Source organism: Schistocerca americana, chromosome 1, assembly GCF_021461395.2.
Source record: "Schistocerca americana isolate TAMUIC-IGC-003095 chromosome 1, iqSchAmer2.1, whole genome shotgun sequence".
NCBI lineage: Eukaryota > Metazoa > Arthropoda > Insecta > Orthoptera > Acrididae > Schistocerca > Schistocerca americana.
The window spans coordinates 109,024,126-109,043,850 of NC_060119.1; the positions used below are offsets into that span (position 1 = coordinate 109,024,126).

General features: G+C 43.8%; 15 non-coding genes across 15 annotated transcripts; all 15 read right to left on the reverse strand.

Moving 5' to 3' along the window:
* Nucleotides 1-613: 613 nt before the first annotated feature.
* Trnar-ucu lies at nt 614-686 on the reverse strand. Its single transcript has one exon. It is a non-coding gene; the product is annotated as a tRNA-Arg (tRNA).
* Nucleotides 687-1,913: 1,227 nt separating this feature from the next.
* On the reverse strand, nt 1,914-1,986 carry Trnar-ucu. Its single transcript has one exon. It is a non-coding gene; the product is annotated as a tRNA-Arg (tRNA).
* Nucleotides 1,987-3,213: 1,227 nt separating this feature from the next.
* Nucleotides 3,214-3,286, reverse strand: Trnar-ucu. The gene has a single exon. It is a non-coding gene; the product is annotated as a tRNA-Arg (tRNA).
* Nucleotides 3,287-4,513: 1,227 nt separating this feature from the next.
* On the reverse strand, nt 4,514-4,586 carry Trnar-ucu. Its single transcript has one exon. It is a non-coding gene; the product is annotated as a tRNA-Arg (tRNA).
* A 1,228-nt stretch (nt 4,587-5,814) lies between these two features.
* Nucleotides 5,815-5,887, reverse strand: Trnar-ucu. The gene has a single exon. It is a non-coding gene; the product is annotated as a tRNA-Arg (tRNA).
* Nucleotides 5,888-7,114: 1,227 nt separating this feature from the next.
* Nucleotides 7,115-7,187, reverse strand: Trnar-ucu. Its single transcript has one exon. It is a non-coding gene; the product is annotated as a tRNA-Arg (tRNA).
* Nucleotides 7,188-8,414: 1,227 nt separating this feature from the next.
* On the reverse strand, nt 8,415-8,487 carry Trnar-ucu. Its single transcript has one exon. It is a non-coding gene; the product is annotated as a tRNA-Arg (tRNA).
* A 1,227-nt stretch (nt 8,488-9,714) lies between these two features.
* On the reverse strand, nt 9,715-9,787 carry Trnar-ucu. Its single transcript has one exon. It is a non-coding gene; the product is annotated as a tRNA-Arg (tRNA).
* A 1,227-nt stretch (nt 9,788-11,014) lies between these two features.
* Nucleotides 11,015-11,087, reverse strand: Trnar-ucu. The gene has a single exon. It is a non-coding gene; the product is annotated as a tRNA-Arg (tRNA).
* Nucleotides 11,088-12,314: 1,227 nt separating this feature from the next.
* On the reverse strand, nt 12,315-12,387 carry Trnar-ucu. Its single transcript has one exon. It is a non-coding gene; the product is annotated as a tRNA-Arg (tRNA).
* A 1,227-nt stretch (nt 12,388-13,614) lies between these two features.
* On the reverse strand, nt 13,615-13,687 carry Trnar-ucu. The gene has a single exon. It is a non-coding gene; the product is annotated as a tRNA-Arg (tRNA).
* Nucleotides 13,688-14,914: 1,227 nt separating this feature from the next.
* On the reverse strand, nt 14,915-14,987 carry Trnar-ucu. The gene has a single exon. It is a non-coding gene; the product is annotated as a tRNA-Arg (tRNA).
* Nucleotides 14,988-16,214: 1,227 nt separating this feature from the next.
* Trnar-ucu lies at nt 16,215-16,287 on the reverse strand. The gene has a single exon. It is a non-coding gene; the product is annotated as a tRNA-Arg (tRNA).
* A 1,227-nt stretch (nt 16,288-17,514) lies between these two features.
* On the reverse strand, nt 17,515-17,587 carry Trnar-ucu. The gene has a single exon. It is a non-coding gene; the product is annotated as a tRNA-Arg (tRNA).
* Nucleotides 17,588-18,814: 1,227 nt separating this feature from the next.
* Nucleotides 18,815-18,887, reverse strand: Trnar-ucu. Its single transcript has one exon. It is a non-coding gene; the product is annotated as a tRNA-Arg (tRNA).
* Between the last annotated feature and the right edge of the window lie 838 nt (nt 18,888-19,725).

Below are 19,725 nucleotides of genomic sequence, written 5' to 3' on the forward strand. Positions count from 1 at the left end.
TCAGCGGAGCGTCAGACGTCTCTGCCTGGTCTTCTCCCTTCATGCATCCAGCAAGTCCCCTCCTGACAGTCCCCAGCAAAAGCCCCCTGCGCTGAAGCGAATATTGCCGCCGTTTCTATAGATACAGAGTGCCATTGTTTAATGGGAACAGTTAAGGAACCATAGTACTATATCTTGTTGTGAAACAGTCTACTTTTCTCACTTGTGGCCGAGAAAACTGAAACCCTCTGAGCTTGGGCTGGAAGAATTAAAGATCATGACTGGGATTACATACGTTGACTCGTGAAGTAATACAAAATTATTTCACTCTTCATTGTATTTGTTTCTGTACAAAATGTGCGTTCTATTGCCATATTTCTATCTGTAGGTAAAAATTGGGTATTGAAAGAAAATTTGCGTGAACAGGCACGTGAAGATATGGTTCCGTTTTTACAGCATTTACACATAACAGCGTCATGGATAACAGATCTACGAGAATTTTGCTTGTATGTGTAAGGTTGACATATTTAAGCATAGAACTGAGGTCACAACAATTTTCACCTTTTGAAGACGCTTGTGGTTACCCATATGTCAATACCCATCTCGTGATTGGCACATGTTTTTAAAAACTGCCCGTCCCTTGTGGGGATCGAACCCACGACCTTTGGATTAGAAGTCCAACGCGCTATCCTCTGCGCCAAAGGGACGCTGTGCAAGTGACGGGCTCAGATGTAAGAGATTCTGCAAGACATGACCCGTGCTACATGTCTCGCGTTACTTTTCTGATAGGCTTACTTTCATATTTCTCTGAAGCAATTACATCAAAGACTCATTATTTATGTAACAGACACGATACATCACTCCGAATCGCTCTGTTTACCATGGCCCTACTGATTGAAACACCTGCGTATTGACAGAGTTGCTCTGTACAATCGTAGTAACACAGTCCTGCTATTAGATTCGCTCACGTGCGCTGCTTACAGATAAATGGGAATTACGCTCTTTAGAACAGCATCCACTCACAAAGTGGTAAACGACACACTGGAAACACTGTATGATTAGTCACATTTTTTGACTTTGGTTGACTGCTGTGTCACAGCCGGTCCCCATCATATGTATACACTCCAACGGACGTGTGTGCCCTGTTAGCACATTTGCCAGGAACGTTAGCTGCATCACCTCCCTGTCAATTTCATGCCGTCCTCGAAGCGTCAGCCATTGCTTGGTGACAGTGTGTTTCGATGAGACGTGGACAGATGATGCATCTCTCTCGCCGTCAGTTATAGGCGGGAATCATACTTAATGTAGTTTTCTGCAAGCGTCAGCGGAGCGTCAGACGTCTCTGTCTGGTCTTCTCCCTTCATGCATCCAGCAAGTCCCCTCCTGACAGTCCCCAGCAAAAGCCCCCTGCGCTGAAGCGAATATTGCCGCCGTTTCTATAGATACAGAGTGCCATTGTTTAATGGGAACAGTTAAGGAACCATAGTACTATATCTTGTTGTGAAACAGTCTACTTTTCTCACTTGTGGCCGAGAAAACTGAAACCCTCTCAGCTTGGGCTGGAAGAATTAAAGATCATGACTGGGATTACATACATTGACTCGTGAAGTAATACAAAATTATTTCACTCTTCATTGTATTTGTTTCTGTACAAAATGTGCGTTCTATTGCTATATTTCTATCTGTAGGTAAAAATTGGGTATTGAAAGAAAATTTGCGTGAACAGGCACGTGAAGATATGGTTCCGTTTTTACAGCATTTACACATAACAGCGTCATGGATAACAGATCTACGAGAATTTTGCTTGTATGTGTAAGGTTGACATATTTAAGCATAGAACTGAGGTCACAACAATTTTCACCTTTTGAAGACGCTTGTGGTTACCCATATGTCAATACCCATCTCGTGATTGGCACATGTTTTTAAAAATTGCCCGTCCCTTGTGGGGATCGAACCCACGACCTTTGTATTAGAAGTCCAACGCGCTATCCTCTGCGCCAAAGGGACGCTGTGCAAGTGACGGGCTCAGATGTAAGAGATTCTGCAAGACATGACCCGTGCTACATGTCTCGCGTTACTTTTCTGATAGGCTTACTTTCACATTTCTCTGAAGCAATTACATCAAAGACTCATTATTTATGTAACAGACACGATACATCACTCCGAATCGCTCTGTTTACCATGGCCCTACTGATTGAAACACCTGCGTATTGACAGAGTTGCTCTGTACAATCGTAGTAACACAGTCCTGCTATTAGATTCGCTCACGTGCGCTGCTTACAGATAAATGGGAATTACGCTCTTTAGAACAGCATCCACTCACAAAGTGGTAAACGACACACTGGAAACACTGTATGATTAGTCACATTTTTTGACTTTGGTTGACTGCTGTGTCACAGCCGGTCCCCATCATATGTATACACTCCAACGGACGTGTGTGCCCTGTTAGCACATTTGCCAGGAACGTTAGCTGCATCACCTCCCTGTCAATTTCATGCCGTCCTCGAAGCGTCAGCCATTGCTTGGTGACAGTGTGTTTCGATGAGACGTGGACAGATGATGCATCTCTCTCGCCGTCAGTTATAGGCGGGAATCATACTTAATGTAGTTTTCTGCAAGCGTCAGCGGAGCGTCAGACGTCTCTGTCTGGTCTTCTCCCTTCATGCATCCAGCAAGTCCCCTCCTGACAGTCCCCAGCAAAAGCCCCCCGCGCTGAAGCGAATATTGCCGCCGTTTCTATAGATACAGAGTGCCATTGTTTAATGGGAACAGTTAAGGAACCATAGTACTATATCTTGTTGTGAAACAGTCTACTTTTCTCACTTGTGGCCGAGAAACCTGAAACCCTCTCAGCTTGGGCTGGAAGAATTAAAGATCATGACTGGGATTACATACATTGACTCGTGAAGTAATACAAAATTATTTCACTCTTCATTGTATTTGTTTCTGTACAAAATGTGCGTTCTATTGCTATATTTCTATCTGTAGGTAAAAATTGGGTATTGAAAGAAAATTTGCGTGAACAGGCACGTGAAGATATGGTTCCGTTTTTACAGCATTTACACATAACAGCGTCATGGATAACAGATCTACGAGAATTTTGCTTGTATGTGTAAGGTTGACATATTTAAGCATAGAACTGAGGTCACAACAATTTTCACCTTTTGAAGACGCTTGTGGTTACCCATATGTCAATACCCATCTCGTGATTGGCACATGTTTTTAAAAATTGCCCGTCCCTTGTGGGGATCGAACCCACGACCTTTGGATTAGAAGTCCAACGCGCTATCCTCTGCGCCAAAGGGACGCTGTGCAAGTGACGGGCTCAGATGTAAGAGATTCTGCAAGACATGACCCGTGCTACATGTCTCGCGTTACTTTTCTGATAGGCTTACTTTCATATTTCTCTGAAGCAATTAAATCAAAGACTCATTATTTATGTAACAGACACGATACATCACTCCGAATCGCTCTGTTTACCATGGCCCTACTGATTGAAACACCTGCGTATTGACAGAGTTGCTCTGTACAATCGTAGTAACACAGTCCTGCTATTAGATTCGCTCACGTGCGCTGCTTACAGATAAATGGGAATTACGCTCTTTAGAACAGCATCCACTCACAAAGTGGTAAACGACACACTGGAAACACTGTATGATTAGTCACATTTTTTGACTTTGGTTGACTGCTGTGTCACAGCCGGTCCCCATCATATGTATACACTCCAACGGACGTGTGTGCCCTGTTAGCACATTTGCCAGGAACGTTAGCTGCATCACCTCCCTGTCAATTTCATGCCGTCCTCGAAGCGTCAGCCATTGCTTGGTGACAGTGTGTTTCGATGAGACGTGGACAGATGATGCATCTCTCTCGCCGTCAGTTATAGGCGGGAATCATACTTAATGTAGTTTTCTGCAAGCGTCAGCGGAGCGTCAGACGTCTCTGCCTGGTCATCTCCCTTCATGCATCCAGCAAGTCCCCTCCTGACAGTCCCCAGCAAAAGCCCCCTGCGCTGAAGCGAATATTGCCGCCGTTTCTATAGATACAGAGTGCCATTGTTTAATGGGAACAGTTAAGGAACCATAGTACTATATCTTGTTGTGAAACAGTCTACTTTTCTCACTTGTGGCCGAGAAAACTGAAACCCTCTCAGCTTGGGCTGGAAGAATTAAAGATCATGACTGGGATTACATACATTGACTCGTGAAGTAATACAAAATTATTTCACTCTTCATTGTATTTGTTTCTGTACAAAATGTGCGTTCTATTGCTATATTTCTATCTGTAGGTAAAAATTGGGTATTGAAAGAAAATTTGCGTGAACAGGCACGTGAAGATATGGTTCCGTTTTTACAGCATTTACACATAACAGCGTCATGGATAACAGATCTACGAGAATTTTGCTTGTATGTGTAAGGTTGACATATTTAAGCATAGAACTGAGGTCACAACAATTTTCACCTTTTGAAGACGCTTGTGGTTACCCATATGTCAATACCCATCTCGTGATTGGCACATGTTTTTAAAAATTGCCCGTCCCTTGTGGGGATCGAACCCACGACCTTTGGATTAGAAGTCCAACGCGCTATCCTCTGCGCCAAAGGGACGCTGTGCAAGTGACGGGCTCAGATGTAAGAGATTCTGCAAGACATGACCCGTGCTACATGTCTCGCGTTACTTTTCTGATAGGCTTACTTTCATATTTCTCTGAAGCAATTACATCAAAGACTCATTATTTATGTAACAGACACGATACATCACTCCGAATCGCTCTGTTTACCATGGCCCTACTGATTGAAACACCTGCGTATTGACAGAGTTGCTCTGTACAATCGTAGTAACACAGTCCTGCTATTAGATTCACTCACGTGCGCTGCTTACAGATAAATGGGAATTACGCTCTTTAGAACAGCATCCACTCACAAAGTGGTAAACGACACACTGGAAACACTGTATGATTAGTCACATTTTTTGACTTTGGTTGACTGCTGTGTCACAGCCGGTCCCCATCATATGTATACACTCCAACGGACGTGTGTGCCCTGTTAGCACATTTGCCAGGAACGTTAGCTGCATCACCTCCCTGTCAATTTCATGCCGTCCTCGAAGCGTCAGCCATTGCTTGGTGACAGTGTGTTTCGATGAGACGTGGACAGATGATGCATCTCTCTCGCCGTCAGTTATAGGCGGGAATCATACTTAATGTAGTTTTCTGCAAGCGTCAGCGGAGCGTCAGACGTCTCTGTCTGGTCTTCTCCCTTCATGCATCCAGCAAGTCCCCTCCTGACAGTCCCCAGCAAAAGCCCCCTGCGCTGAAGCGAATATTGCCGCCGTTTCTATAGATACAGAGTGCCATTGTTTAATGGGAACAGTTAAGGAACCATAGTACTATATCTTGTTGTGAAACAGTCTACTTCTCTCACTTGTGGCCGAGAAAACTGAAACCCTCTCAGCTTGGGCTGGAAGAATTAAAGATCATGACTGGGATTACATACATTGACTCGTGAAGTAATACAAAATTATTTCACTCTTCATTGTATTTGTTTCTGTACAAAATGTGCGTTCTATTGCTATATTTCTATCTGTAGGTAAAAAATTGGGTATTGAAAGAAAATTTGCGTGAACAGGCACGTGAAGATATGGTTCCGTTTTTACAGCATTTACACATAACAGCGTCATGGATAACAGATCTACGAGAATTTTGCTTGTATGTGTAAGGTTGACATATTTAAGCATAGAACTGAGGTCACAACAATTTTCACCTTTTGAAGACGCTTGTGGTTACCCATATGTCAATACCCATCTCGTGATTGGCACATGTTTTTAAAAATTGCCCGTCCCTTGTGGGGATCGAACCCACGACCTTTGGATTAGAAGTCCAACGCGCTATCCTCTGCGCCAAAGGGACGCTGTGCAAGTGACGGGCTCAGATGTAAGAGATTCTGCAAGACATGACCCGTGCTACATGTCTCGCGTTACTTTTCTGATAGGCTTACTTTCATATTTCTCTGAAGCAATTAAATCAAAGACTCATTATTTATGTAACAGACACGATACATCACTCCGAATCGCTCTGTTTACCATGGCCCTACTGATTGAAACACCTGCGTATTGACAGAGTTGCTCTGTACAATCGTAGTAACACAGTCCTGCTATTAGATTCGCTCACGTGCGCTGCTTACAGATAAATGGGAATTACGCTCTTTAGAACAGCATCCACTCACAAAGTGGTAAACGACACACTGGAAACACTGTATGATTAGTCACATTTTTTGACTTTGGTTGACTGCTGTGTCACAGCCGGTCCCCATCATATGTATACACTCCAACGGACGTGTGTGCCCTGTTAGCACATTTGCCAGGAACGTTAGCTGCATCACCTCCCTGTCAATTTCATGCCGTCCTCGAAGCGTCAGCCATTGCTTGGTGACAGTGTGTTTCGATGAGACGTGGACAGATGATGCATCTCTCTCGCCGTCAGTTATAGGCGGGAATCATACTTAATGTAGTTTTCTGCAAGCGTCAGCGGAGCGTCAGACGTCTCTGCCTGGTCTTCTCCCTTCATGCATCCAGCAAGTCCCCTCCTGACAGTCCCCAGCAAAAGCCCCCTGCGCTGAAGCGAATATTGCCGCCGTTTCTATAGATACAGAGTGCCATTGTTTAATGGGAACAGTTAAGGAACCATAGTACTATATCTTGTTGTGAAACAGTCTACTTTTCTCACTTGTGGCCGAGAAAACTGAAACCCTCTCAGCTTGGGCTGGAAGAATTAAAGATCATGACTGGGATTACATACATTGACTCGTGAAGTAATACAAAATTATTTCACTCTTCATTGTATTTGTTTCTGTACAAAATGTGCGTTCTATTGCTATATTTCTATCTGTAGGTAAAAATTGGGTATTGAAAGAAAATTTGCGTGAACAGGCACGTGAAGATATGGTTCCGTTTTTACAGCATTTACACATAACAGCGTCATGGATAACAGATCTACGAGAATTTTGCTTGTATGTGTAAGGTTGACATATTTAAGCATAGAACTGAGGTCACAACAATTTTCACCTTTTGAAGACGCTTGTGGTTACCCATATGTCAATACCCATCTCGTGATTGGCACATGTTTTTAAAAATTGCCCGTCCCTTGTGGGGATCGAACCCACGACCTTTGGATTAGAAGTCCAACGCGCTATCCTCTGCGCCAAAGGGACGCTGTGCAAGTGACGGGCTCAGATGTAAGAGATTCTGCAAGACATGACCCGTGCTACATGTCTCGCATTACTTTTCTGATAGGCTTACTTTCATATTTCTCTGAAGCAATTACATCAAAGACTCATTATTTATGTAACAGACACGATACATCACTCCGAATCGCTCTGTTTACCATGGCCCTACTGATTGAAACACCTGCGTATTGACAGAGTTGCTCTGTACAATCGTAGTAACACAGTCCTGCTATTAGATTCGCTCACGTGCGCTGCTTACAGATAAATGGGAATTACGCTCTTTAGAACAGCATCCACTCACAAAGTGGTAAACGACACACTGGAAACACTGTATGATTAGTCACATTTTTTGACTTTGGTTGACTGCTGTGTCACAGCCGGTCCCCATCATATGTATACACTCCAACGGACGTGTGTGCCCTGTTAGCACATTTGCCAGGAACGTTAGCTGCATCACCTCCCTGTCAATTTCATGCCGTCCTCGAAGCGTCAGCCATTGCTTGGTGACAGTGTGTTTCGATGAGACGTGGACAGATGATGCATCTCTCTCGCCGTCAGTTATAGGCGGGAATCATACTTAATGTAGTTTTCTGCAAGCGTCAGCGGAGCGTCAGACGTCTCTGTCTGGTCTTCTCCCTTCATGCATCCAGCAAGTCCCCTCCTGACAGTCCCCAGCAAAAGCCCCCTGCGCTGAAGCGAATATTGCCGCCGTTTCTATAGATACAGAGTGCCATTGTTTAATGGGAACAGTTAAGGAACCATAGTACTATATCTTCTTGTGAAACAGTCTACTTTTCTCACTTGTGGCCGAGAAAACTGAAACCCTCTCAGCTTGGGCTGGAAGAATTAAAGATCATGACTGGGATTACATACATTGACTCGTGAAGTAATACAAAATTATTTCACTCTTCATTGTATTTGTTTCTGTACAAAATGTGCGTTCTATTGCTATATTTCTATCTGTAGGTAAAAATTGGGTATTGAAAGAAAATTTGCGTGAACAGGCACGTGAAGATATGGTTCCGTTTTTACAGCATTTACACATAACAGCGTCATGGATAACAGATCTACGAGAATTTTGCTTGTATGTGTAAGGTTGACATATTTAAGCATAGAACTGAGGTCACAACAATTTTCACCTTTTGAAGACGCTTGTGGTTACCCATATGTCAATACCCATCTCGTGATTGGCACATGTTTTTAAAAATTGCCCGTCCCTTGTGGGGATCGAACCCACGACCTTTGGATTAGAAGTCCAACGCGCTATCCTCTGCGCCAAAGGGACGCTGTGCAAGTGACAGGCTCAGATGTAAGAGATTCTGCAAGACATGACCCGTGCTACATGTCTCGCGTTACTTTTCTGATAGGCTTACTTTCATATTTCTCTGAAGCAATTACATCAAAGACTCATTATTTATGTAACAGACACGATACATCACTCCGAATCGCTCTGTTTACCATGGCCCTACTGATTGAAACACCTGCGTATTGACAGAGTTGCTCTGTACAATCGTAGTAACACAGTCCTGCTATTAGATTCGCTCACGTGCGCTGCTTACAGATAAATGGGAATTATGCTCTTTAGAACAGCATCCACTCACAAAGTGGTAAACGACACACTGGAAACACTGTATGATTAGTCACATTTTTTGACTTTGGTTGACTGCTGTGTCACAGCCGGTCCCCATCATATGTATACACTCCAACGGACGTGTGTGCCCTGTTAGCACATTTGCCAGGAACGTTAGCTGCATCACCTCCCTGTCAATTTCATGCCGTCCTCGAAGCGTCAGCCATTGCTTGGTGACAGTGTGTTTCGATGAGACGTGGACAGATGATGCATCTCTCTCGCCGTCAGTTATAGGCGGGAATCATAGTTAATGTAGTTTTCTGCAAGCGTCAGCGGAGCGTCAGACGTCTCTGTCTGGTCTTCTCCCTTCATGCATCCAGCAAGTCCCCTCCTGACAGTCCCCAGCAAAAGCCCCCTGCGCTGAAGCGAATATTGCCGCCGTTTCTATAGATACAGAGTGCCATTGTTTAATGGGAACAGTTAAGGAACCATAGTACTATATCTTGTTGTGAAACAGTCTACTTTTCTCACTTGTGGCCGAGAAAACTGAAACCCTCTCAGCTTGGGCTGGAAGAATTAAAGATCATGACTGGGATTACATACATTGACTCGTGAAGTAATACAAAATTATTTCACTCTTCATTGTATTTGTTTCTGTACAAAATGTGCGTTCTATTGCTATATTTCTATCTGTAGGTAAAAATTGGGTATTGAAAGAAAATTTGCGTGAACAGGCACGTGAAGATATGGTTCCGTTTTTACAGCATTTACACATAACAGCGTCATGGATAACAGATCTACGAGAATTTTGCTTGTATGTGTAAGGTTGACATATTTAAGCATAGAACTGAGGTCACAACAATTTTCACCTTTTGAAGACGCTTGTGGTTACCCATATGTCAATACCCATCTCGTGATTGGCACATGTTTTTAAAAATTGCCCGTCCCTTGTGGGGATCGAACCCACGACCTTTGGATTAGAAGTCCAACGCGCTATCCTCTGCGCCAAAGGGACGCTGTGCAAGTGACGGGCTCAGATGTAAGAGATTCTGCAAGACATGACCCGTGCTACATGTCTCGCGTTACTTTTCTGATAGGCTTACTTTCATATTTCTCTGAAGCAATTACATCAAAGACTCATTATTTATGTAACAGACACGATACATCACTCCGAATCGCTCTGTTTACCATGGCCCTACTGATTGAAACACCTGCGTATTGACACAGTTGCTCTGTACAATCGGAGTAACACAGTCCTGCTATTAGATTCGCTCACGTGCGCTGCTTACAGATAAATGGGAATTACGCTCTTTAGAACAGCATCCACTCACAAAGTGGTAAACGACACACTGGAAACACTGTATGATTAGTCACATTTTTTGACTTTGGTTGACTGCTGTGTCACAGCCGGTCCCCATCATATGTATACACTCCAACGGACGTGTGTGCCCTGTTAGCACATTTGCCAGGAACGTTAGCTGCATCACCTCCCTGTCAATTTCATGCCGTCCTCGAAGCGTCAGCCATTGCTTGGTGACAGTGTGTTTCGATGAGACGTGGACAGATGATGCATCTCTCTCGCCGTCAGTTATAGGCGGGAATCATACTTAATGTAGTTTTCTGCAAGCGTCAGCGGAGCGTCAGACGTCTCTGTCTGGTCTTCTCCCTTCATGCATCCAGCAAGTCCCCTCCTGACAGTCCCCAGGAAAAGCCCCCTGCGCTGAAGCGAATATTGCCGCCGTTTCTATAGATACAGAGTGCCATTGTTTAATGGGAACAGTTAAGGAACCATAGTACTATATCTTGTTGTGAAACAGTCTACTTTTCTCACTTGTGGCCGAGAAAACTGAAACCCTCTCAGCTTGGGCTGGAAGAATTAAAGATCATGACTGGGATTACATACATTGACTCGTGAAGTAATACAAAATTATTTCACTCTTCATTGTATTTGTTTCTGTACAAAATGTGCGTTCTATTGCTATATTTCTATCTGTAGGTAAAAATTGGGTATTGAAAGAAAATTTGCGTGAACAGGCACGTGAAGATATGGTTCCGTTTTTACAGCATTTACACATAACAGCGTCATGGATAACAGATCTACGAGAATTTTGCTTGTATGTGTAAGGTTGACATATTTAAGCATAGAATTGAGGTCACAACAATTTTCACCTTTTGAAGACGCTTGTGGTTACCCATATGTCAATACCCATCTCGTGATTGGCACATGTTTTTAAAAATTGCCCGTCCCTTGTGGGGATCGAACCCACGACCTTTGTATTAGAAGTCCAACGCGCTATCCTCTGCGCCAAAGGGACGCTGTGCAAGTGACGGGCTCAGATGTAAGAGATTCTGCAAGACATGACCCGTGCTACATGTCTCGCGTTACTTTTCTGATAGGCTTACATTCATATTTCTCTGAAGCAATTACATCAAAGACTCATTATTTATGTAACAGACACGATACATCACTCCGAATCGCTCTGTTTACCATGGCCCTACTGATTGAAACACCTGCGTATTGACAGAGTTGCTCTGTACAATCGTAGTAACACAGTCCTGCTATTAGATTCGCTCACATGCGCTGCTTACAGATAAATGGGAATTACGCTCTTTAGAACAGCATCCACTCACAAAGTGGTAAACGACACACTGGAAACACTGTATGATTAGTCACATTTTTTGACTTTGGTTGACTGCTGTGTCACAGCCGGTCCCCATCATATGTATACACTCCAACGGACGTGTGTGCCCTGTTAGCACATTTGCCAGGAACGTTAGCTGCATCACCTCCCTGTCAATTTCATGCCGTCCTCGTAGCGTCAGCCATTGCTTGGTGACAGTGTGTTTCGATGAGACGTGGACAGATGATGCATCTCTCTCGCCGTCAGTTATAGGCGGGAATCATACTTAATGTAGTTTTCTGCAAGCGTCAGCGGAGCGTCAGACGTCTCTGTCTGGTCTTCTCCCTTCATGCATCCAGCAAGTCCCCTCCTGACAGTCCCCAGCAAAAGCCCCCTGCGCTGAAGCGAATATTGCCGCCGTTTCTATAGATACAGAGTGCCATTGTTTAATGGGAACAGTTAAGGAACCATAGTACTATATCTTGTTGTGAAACAGTCTACTTTTCTCACTTGTGGCCGAGAAAACTGAAACCCTCTCAGCTTGGGCTGGAAGAATTAAAGATCATGACTGGGATTACATACATTGACTCGTGAAGTAATACAAAATTATTTCACTCTCCATTGTATTTGTTTCTGTACAAAATGTGCGTTCTATTGCTATATTTCTATCTGTAGGTAAAAATTGGGTATTGAAAGAAAATTTGCGTGAACAGGCACGTGAAGATATGGTTCCGTTTTTACAGCATTTACACATAACAGCGTCATGGATAACAGATCTACGAGAATTTTGCTTGTATGTGTAAGGTTGACATATTTAAGCATAGAACTGAGGTCACAACAATTTTCACCTTTTGAAGACGCTTGTGGTTACCCATATGTCAATACCCATCTCGTGATTGGCACATGTTTTTAAAAATTGCCCGTCCCTTGTGGGGATCGAACCCACGACCTTTGGATTAGAAGTCCAACGCGCTATCCTCTGCGCCAAAGGGACGCTGTGCAAGTGACGGGCTCAGATGTAAGAGATTCTGCAAGACATGACCCGTGCTACATGTCTCGCGTTACTTTTCTGATAGGCTTACTTTCATATTTCTCTGAAGCAATTACATCAAAGACTCATTATTTATGTAACAGACACGATACATCACTCCGAATCGCTCTGTTTACCATGGCCCTACTGATTGAAACACCTGCGTATTGACAGAGTTGCTCTGTACAATCGTAGTAACACAGTCCTGCTATTAGATTCGCTCACGTGCGCTGCTTACAGATAAATGGGAATTACGCTCTTTAGAACAGCATCCACTCACAAAGTGGTAAACGACACACTGGAAACACTGTATGATTAGTCACATTTTTTGACTTTGGTTGACTGCTGTGTCACAGCCGGTCCCCATCATATGTATACACTCCAACGGACGTGTGTGCCCTGTTAGCACATTTGCCAGGAACGTTAGCTGCATCACCTCCCTGTCAATTTCATGCCGTCCTCGAAGCGTCAGCCATTGCTTGGTGACAGTGTGTTTCGATGAGACGTGGACAGATGATGCATCTCTCTCGCCGTCAGTTATAGGCGGGAATCATACTTAATGTAGTTTTCTGCAAGCGTCAGCGGAGCGTCAGACTTCTCTGTCTGGTCTTCTCCCTTCATGCATCCAGCAAGTCCCCTCCTGACAGTCCCCAGCAAAAGCCCCCTGCGCTGAAGCGAATATTGCCGCCGTTTCTATAGATACAGAGTGCCATTGTTTAATGGGAACAGTTAAGGAACCATAGTACTATATCTTGTTGTGAAACAGTCTACTTTTCTCACTTGTGGCCGAGAAAACTGAAACCCTCTCAGCTTGGGCTGGAAGAATTAAAGATCATGACTGGGATTACATACATTGACTCGTGAAGTAATACAAAATTATTTCACTCTTCATTGTATTTGTTTCTGTACAAAATGTGCGTTCTATTGCTATATTTCTTTCTGTAGGTAAAAATTGGGTATTGAAAGAAAATTTGCGTGAACAGGCACGTGAAGATATGGTTCCGTTTTTACAGCATTTACACATAACAGCGTCATGGATAACAGATCTACGAGAATTTTGCTTGTATGTGTAAGGTTGACATATTTAAGCATAGAACTGAGGTCACAACAATTTTCACCTTTTGAAGACGCTTGTGGTTACCCATATGTCAATACCCATCTCGTGATTGGCACATGTTTTTAAAAATTGCCCGTCCCTTGTGGGGATCGAACTCACGACCTTTGTATTAGAAGTCCAACGCGCTATCCTCTGCGCCAAAGGGACGCTGAGCAAGTGACGGGCTCAGATGTAAGAGATTCTGCAAGACATGACCCGTGCTACATGTCTCGCGTTACTTTTCTGATAGGCTTACTTTCATATTTCTCTGAAGCAATTACATCAAAGACTCATTATTTATGTAACAGACACGATACATCACTCCGAATCGCTCTGTTTACCATGGCCCTACTGATTGAAGCACCTGCGTATTGACAGAGTTGCTCTGTACAATCGTAGTAACACAGTCCTGCTATTAGATTCGCTCACGTGCGCTGCTTACAGATAAATGGGAATTACGCTCTTTAGAACAGCATCCACTCACAAAGTGGTAAACGACACACTGGAAACACTGTATGATTAGTCACATTTTTTGACTTTGGTTGACTGCTGTGTCACAGCCGGTCCCCATCATATGTATACACTCCAACGGACGTGTGTGCCCTGTTAGCACATTTGCCAGGAACGTTAGCTGCATCACCTCCCTGTCAATTTCATGCCGTCCTCGAAGCGTCAGCCATTGCTTGGTGACAGTGTGTTTCGATGAGACGTGGACAGATGATGCATCTCTCTCGCCGTCAGTTATAGGCGGGAATCATACTTAATGTAGTTTTCTGCAAGCGTCAGCGGAGCGTCAGACGTCTCTGTCTGGTCTTCTCCCTTCATGCATCCAGCAAGTCCCCTCCTGACAGTCCCCAGCAAAAGCCCCCTGCGCTGAAGCGAATATTGCCGCCGTTTCTATAGATACAGAGTGCCATTGTTTAATGGGAACAGTTAAGGAACCATAGTACTATATCTTGTTGTGAAACAGTCTACTTTTCTCACTTGTGGCCGAGAAAACTGAAACCCTCTCAGCTTGGGCTGGAAGAATGAAAGATCATGACTGGGATTACATACATTGACTCGTGAAGTAATACAAAATTATTTCACTCTTCATTGTATTTGTTTCTGTACAAAATGTGCGTTCTATTGCTATATTTCTATCTGTAGGTAAAAATTGGGTATTGAAAGAAAATTTGCGTGAACAGGCACGTGAAGATATGGTTCCGTTTTTACAGCATTTACACATAACAGCGTCATGGATAACAGATCTACGAGAATTTTGCTTGTATGTGTAAGGTTGACATATTTAAGCATAGAACTGAGGTCACAACAATTTTCACCTTTTGAAGACGCTTGTGGTTACCCATATGTCAATACCCATCTCGTGATTGGCACATGTTTTTAAAAATTGCCCGTCCCTTGTGGGGATCGAACCCACGACCTTTGTATTAGAAGTCCAACGCGCTATCCTCTGCGCCAAAGGGACGCTGTGCAAGTGACGGGCTCAGATGTAAGAGATTCTGCAAGACATGACCCGTGCTACATGTCTCGCGTTACTTTTCTGATAGGCTTACTTTCATATTTCTCTGAAGCAATTACATCAAAGACTCATTATTTATGTAACAGACACGATACATCACTCCGAATCGCTCTGTTTACCATGGCCCTACTGATTGAAACACCTGCGTATTGACAGAGTTGCTCTGTACAATCGTAGTAACACAGTCCTGCTATTAGATTCGCTCACGTGCGCTGCTTACAGATAAATGGGAATTACGCTCTTTAGAACAGCATCCACTCACAAAGTGGTAAACGACACACTGGAAACACTGTATGATTAGTCACATTTTTTGACTTTGGTTGACTGCTGTGTCACAGCCGGTCCCCATCATATGTATACACTCCAACGGACGTGTGTGCCCTGTTAGCACATTTGCCAGGAACGTTAGCTGCATCACCTCCCTGTCAATTTCATGCCGTCCTCGAAGCGTCAGCCATTGCTTGGTGACAGTGTGTTTCGATGAGACGTGGACAGATGATGCATCTCTCTCGCCGTCAGTTATAGGCGGGAATCATACTTAATGTAGTTTTCTGCAAGCGTCAGCGGAGCGTCAGACGTCTCTGTCTGGTCTTCTCCCTTCATGCATCCAGCAAGTCCCCTCCTGACAGTCCCCAGCAAAAGCCCCCTGCGCTGAAGCGAATATTGCCGCCGTTTCTATAGATACAGAGTGCCATTGTTTAATGGGAACAGTTAAGGAACCATAGTACTATATCTTGTTGTGAAACAGTCTACTTTTCTCACTTGTGGCCGAGAAAACTGAAACCCTCTCAGCTTGGGCTGGAAGAATTAAAGATCATGACTGGGATTACATACATTGACTCGTGAAGTAATACAAAATTATTTCACTCTTCATTGTATTTGTTTCTGTACAAAATGTGCGTTCTATTGCTATATTTCTATCTGTAGGTAAAAATTGGGTATTGAAAGAAAATTTGCGTGAACAGGCACGTGAAGATATGGTTCCGTTTTTACAGCATTTACACATAACAGCGTCATGGATAACAGATCTACGAGAATTTTGCTTGTATGTGTAAGGTTGACATATTTAAGCATAGAACTGAGGTCACAACAATTTTCACCTTTTGAAGACGCTTGTGGTTACCCATATGTCAATACCCATCTCGTGATTGGCACATGTTTTTAAAAATTGCCCGTCCCTTGTGGGGATCGAACCCACGACCTTTGGATTAGAAGTCCAACGCGCTATCCTCTGCGCCAAAGGGACGCTGTGCAAGTGACGGGCTCAGATGTAAGAGATTCTGCAAGACATGACCCGTGCTACATGTCTCGCGTTACTTTTCTGATAGGCTTACTTTCATATTTCTCTGAAGCAATTACATCAAAGACTCATTATTTATGTAACAGACACGATACATCACTCCGAATCGCTCTGTTTACCATGGCCCTACTGATTGAAACACCTGCGTATTGACAGAGTTGCTCTGTACAATCGTAGTAACACAGTCCTGCTATTAGATTCGCTCACGTGCGCTGCTTACAGATAAATGGGAATTACGCTCTTTAGAACAGCATCCACTCACAAAGTGGTAAACGACACACTGGAAACACTGTATGATTAGTCACATTTTTTGACTTTGGTTGACTGCTGTGTCACAGCCGGTCCCCATCATATGTATACACTCCAACGGACGTGTGTGCCCTGTTAGCACATTTGCCAGGAACGTTAGCTGCATCACCTCCCTGTCAATTTCATGCCGTCCTCGAAGCGTCAGCCATTGCTTGGTGACAGTGTGTTTCGATGAGACGTGGACAGATGATGCATCTCTCTCGCCGTCAGTTATAGGCGGGAATCATACTTAATGTAGTTTTCTGCAAGCGTCAGCGGAGCGTCAGACGTCTCTGTCTGGTCTTCTCCCTTCATGCATCCAGCAAGTCCCCTCCTGACAGTCCCCAGCAAAAGCCCCCTGCGCTGAAGCGAATATTGCCGCCGTTTCTATAGATACAGAGTGCCATTGTTTAATGGGAACAGTTAAGGAACCATAGTACTATATCTTGTTGTGAAACAGTCTACTTTTCTCACTTGTGGCCGAGAAAACTGAAACCCTCTCAGCTTGGGCTGGAAGAATTAAAGATCATGACTGGGATTACATACATTGACTCGTGAAGTAATACAAAATTATTTCACTCTTCATTGTATTTGTTTCTGTACAAAATGTGCGTTCTATTGCTATATTTCTATCTGTAGGTAAAAATTGGGTATTGAAAGAAAATTTGCGTGAACAGGCACGTGAAGATATGGTTCCGTTTATACAGCATTTACACATAACAGCGTCATGGATAACAGATCTACGAGAATTTTGCTTGTATGTGTAAGGTTGACATATTTAAGCATAGAACTGAGGTCACAACAATTTTCACCTTTTGAAGACGCTTGTGGTTACCCATATGTCAATACCCATCTCGTGATTGGCACATGTTTTTAAAAATTGCCCGTCCCTTGTGGGGATCGAACCCACGACCTTTGTATTAGAAGTCCAACGCGCTATCCTCTGCGCCAAAGGGACGCTGTGCAAGTGACGGGCTCAGATGTAAGAGATTCTGCAAGACATGACCCGTGCTACATGTCTCGCGTTACTTTTCTGATAGGCTTACTTTCATATTTCTCTGAAGCAATTACATCAAAGACTCATTATTTATGTAACAGACACGATACATCACTCCGAATCGCTCTGTTTACCATGGCCCTACTGATTGAAACACCTGCGTATTGACAGAGTTGCTCTGTACAATCGTAGTAACACAGTCCTGCTATTAGATTCGCTCACGTGCGCTGCTTACAGATAAATGGGAATTACGCTCTTTAGAACAGCATCCACTCACAAAGTGGTAAACGACACACTGGAAACACTGTATCATTAGTCACATTTTTTGACTTTGGTTGACTGCTGTGTCACAGCCGGTCCCCATCATATGTATACACTCCAACGGACGTGTGTGCCCTGTTAGCACATTTGCCAGGAACGTTAGCTGCATCACCTCCCTGTCAATTTCATGCCGTCCTCGAAGCGTCAGCCATTGCTTGGTGACAGTGTGTTTCGATGAGACGTGGACAGATGATGCATCTCTCTCGCCGTCAGTTATAGGCGGGAATCATACTTAATGTAGTTTTCTGCAAGCGTCAGCGGAGCGTCAGACGTCTCTGTCTGGTCTTCTCCCTTCATGCATCCAGCAAGTCCCCTCCTGACAGTCCCCAGCAAACGCCCCCTGCGCTGAAGCGAATATTGCCGCCGTTTCTATAGATACAGAGTGCCATTGTTTAATGGGAACAGTTAAGGAACCATAGTACTATATCTTGTTGTGAAACAGTCTACTTTTCTCACTTGTGGCCGAGAAAACTGAAACCCTCTCAGCTTGGGCTGGAAGAATGAAAGATCATGACTGGGATTACATACATTGACTCGTGAAGTAATACAAAATTATTTCACTCTTCATTGTATTTGTTTCTGTACAAAATGTGCGTTCTATTGCTATATTTCTATCTGTAGGTAAAAATTGGGTATTGAAAGAAAATTTGCGTGAACAGGCACGTGAAGATATGGTTCCGTTTTTACAGCATTTACACATAACAGCGTCATGGATAACAGATCTACGAGAATTTTGCTTGTATGTGTAAGGTTGACATATTTAAGCATAGAACTGAGGTCACAACAATTTTCACCTTTTGAAGACGCTTGTGGTTACCCATATGTCAATACCCATCTCGTGATTGGCACATGTTTTTAAAAATTGCCCGTCCCTTGTGGGGATCGAACCCACGACCTTTGTATTAGAAGTCCAACGCGCTATCCTCTGCGCCAAAGGGACGCTGTGCAAGTGACGGGCTCAGATGTAAGAGATTCTGCAAGACATGACCCGTGCTACATGTCTCGCGTTACTTTTCTGATAGGCTTACTTTCATATTTCTCTGAAGCAATTACATCAAAGACTCATTATTTATGTAACAGACACGATACATCACTCCGAATCGCTCTGTTTACCATGGCCCTACTGATTGAAACACCTGCGTATTGACAGAGTTGCTCTGTACAATCGTAGTAACACAGTCCTGCTATTAGATTCGCTCACGTGCGCTGCTTACAGATAAATGGGAATTACGCTCTTTAGAACAGCATCCACTCACAAAGTGGTAAACGACACACTGGAAACACTGTATGATTAGTCACATTTTTTGACTTTGGTTGACTGCTGTGTCACAGCCGGTCCCCATCATATGTATACACTCCAACGGACGTGTGTGCCCTGTTAGCACATTTGCCAGGAACGTTAGCTGCATCACCTCCCTGTCAATTTCATGCCGTCCTCGAAGCGTCAGCCATTGCTTGGTGACAGTGTGTTTCGATGAGACGTGGACAGATGATGCATCTCTCTCGCCGTCAGTTATAGGCGGGAATCATACTTAATGTAGTTTTCTGCAAGCGTCAGCGGAGCGTCAGACGTCTCTGTCTGGTCTTCTCCCTTCATGCATCCAGCAAGTCCCCTCCTGACAGTCCCCAGCAAAAGCCCCCTGCGCTGAAGCGAATATTGCCGCCGTTTCTATAGATACAGAGTGCAATTGTTTAATGGGAACAGTTAAGGAACCATAGTACTATATCTTGTTGTGAAACAGTCTACTTTTCTCACTTGTGGCCGAGAAAACTGAAAC